The 2,922-nt window shown below is 36.1% G+C and overlaps 1 non-coding gene across 1 annotated transcript; it reads left to right on the forward strand.

Annotated features, from left to right (window-relative positions):
• The first annotated feature begins 1,482 nt into the window (after positions 1–1,482).
• Positions 1,483–1,555, forward strand: TRNAR-UCU. The gene has a single exon. It is a non-coding gene; the product is annotated as a tRNA-Arg (tRNA).
• The last annotated feature ends 1,367 nt before the right edge of the window (positions 1,556–2,922 follow it).

The raw sequence follows: 2,922 nt of genomic DNA on the forward strand, positions 1-2,922 counted from the left end.
TAAAAGGCAGCATTACTAATGCATATCACATGGTTGTGATTCACTGTAACAGGCAGCATTAATAAAATATGTGGCATGGGAGTGATACAGTGTAACAGGCAGCATTACTAATGCATATCACATGGTTGGGATACACTGTAATAGGCAGCATTACTAATGCATATCACATGGTTGTGATACACAGTAACTGGCAGCATTACTAACATAAGTGACATGGATATGATATACTGTAACAGGCAGCATTACTAATGTATATCACATGGTTGTGATACACTGTAACAGGCAGCATTACTACTGTATATCACATGGTTGTGATACACTTTAACAGGCAATATTATAAATGTATATCACATGGTTGTGATACACTGTAACAGGCAGCATTACTAGTGTATATCACATGGCTGTGATACACTGTAACAGGCAGCAATACTAATGTTTATCACATGGCTTTGGTACACTGTAACAGGCAGCATTACTAATGTATATCACATGGTTGGTATACACTGTAACAGACAGCATTACTAAAGCATATCACATGGTTGGCATGCACTGTAACAGACAGCATTACTAAAGCATATAACATGGTTGGGATACACTGTAACTGGCAGCATTACTAACATATGACTTGACAATGATACACTGTAACAGTCAGCAGTAATAACATGTCACGTGGAAATGATACACTGTAACAGGCAAACTTACTAATGTATATCACATAGTTACAGTACAATATAACGGGCCTCATTACTAATGTATATCACATGGTTGTAATTCACTGTAACAGGCAGCATTACTAACATATGTGACATGGTAGTGGTAGAATTTAACAGGCACCATTACTTATGTATATCACATGGGTGGGATACACTGTAACAGGCAGCATTACTAATGCATATCACATGGTTGGGATACACTGTAATTGCCAGCATTACTAGCATATGTGGCATGTTACTGTCAGGCCAGGGATTGTGGGTTCAAGTCCCATCTGGGGTGATATAATCTTGGGTGGGTGGTTGGCATAATGGTTAAGGTGTTTACCTTACAAACATAAGGTGCAGGGTTTGATTCTCACATGGTGTAATTGGGTAGGCTGAAAATGGCCAATAATGGCAGTTAGCCTAGTACTAATCTATGAACCTATGAACCTATGACAATGATACACTGTAACAAGTAGCAGTACTAACATATGTGACATGGCAATGATACACTGTAACAGGCAACATTACTAATGTATATCACATAGTTACAGTACACTATAACAGGCAGCATTACTAATGTATATCACATGGTTGGGATACACTGTAGCAGGCAACATTACTAATGTTTATCACATGTTTGGGATACACTGTAACAGGCAGAATTACTAATGTATATCACATGGGTGGGATACACTGTAACAGGCAGCATTACTAATGCATATCACATGGTTGGGATACACTGTAATTTCCAGCATTACTAGCATATGTGGCATGTTACTGTCAGGCCCCAGTAGCCTAATGGGTAAAGCATTGGCCTTCTAAGCCAGGGATTGTGGGTTCAAGTCCCATCTGGGGTGATATAATCTTGGGTGGGTGGTTGGCATAATGGTTAACGTGTTTACTTTACAATGGTTGGGATACACTGTAACAGGCAGCATTACTAACATATGTGACATGGCAGTGATCTGCTGTAACAAGCAGCATTACTAATGTATATCACATGGTTGTGATACGCTGTAGCAGTCAGCATTACTAATGTAACAGGCAGCATTACTAATGCATATCACATGGTTGGGATAAACTGTAACAGGCAGCATTGCTAACATACTGGGAAACTTTACTTTTCATCTAGGCCTAATATGTCATGCAGCAATAATAAAGCAACTAGTCAAGTAGTAAGGATGCCTGCACACTATGCTTATAACAGCAACCTAGTTACAGATACGGTGAGGAAATACTGGCCAATTTTAACGCAAGACTCAGAGATTATAAAATTACAAGGTGAGAATCCAAATTTTATGTTTAAATATAAAAAATCCTTGAAAAGAAGGTTTGCTACTCACATGGATTAAAGGAAAGCAAAGAAATTTTAATAGGCATGGTACCATCAATGTCAATTTATTGAACAGAGTCGCAATTTTATTCATCCTTATACACGTCAAATATATACCTTTAAAGTGGAAGCCAATTGTAATCGTATAAATGTTATATATTTAGCAGTCTGTCAAGTATGTTATTCATTTTATGTGGGAAAGACAAATACGGAACTTAGATTCTGTATTTGTGAGCATCTTTTGTACATTAAAAAAGGTACACCCACAAATGCTTTAGCTAAGCATGCAATTCAAAAGGGACAGTCACATTTATTCAAATTTAAAGTAATGGAACAGGTCTCACCTAATGAAAGAGGTGGTGACCTGATAAATAACACAGAAACCTCCGAAACTAAATGGATAATTAGGTTGAGGGCTGATAGAGGCAGAGGTCTAAATGAAAGGATACCAATGAAGCTCATTTTAAAGAATAGGACCCTTTTAAATGAAATAGGATGAATATGTTTAATTATAATATTAATGTTTATATATTTCTTCTTTCATATGAGATGTTTGTATTACTGTTTTTATTATTTATGTATTTCGCTAAGGTTTTTAATTATGATGCTTAAAAGATGTACTTAGGTGTATATATAATGCACAGTTAGGATATATGCTGATTTTAGTCTTTGATTGAATACTTGCTTATCGATTGATCAATTGAAATTAACTGTTAAGCATATTAATTTGTTACCACAGCTATACATATTTATGGTCTGATGAAATGATGTGATACAACCATGAAAGCACTAACCTTGTTTTATCTGAGTTCTATGGAAGATTAAATATGGTTTTACCTCATTTGGATGGACTGAGATTTATTTGCCTATGGTTGAAGTATTGGTCTTTTT

This window comes from Protopterus annectens, chromosome 1.part1 (genome assembly GCF_019279795.1).
Source record: "Protopterus annectens isolate FY-2018-M chromosome 1.part1, PAN1.0, whole genome shotgun sequence".
In the NCBI taxonomy this organism is placed as follows: Eukaryota; Metazoa; Chordata; order Ceratodontiformes; family Protopteridae; genus Protopterus; species Protopterus annectens.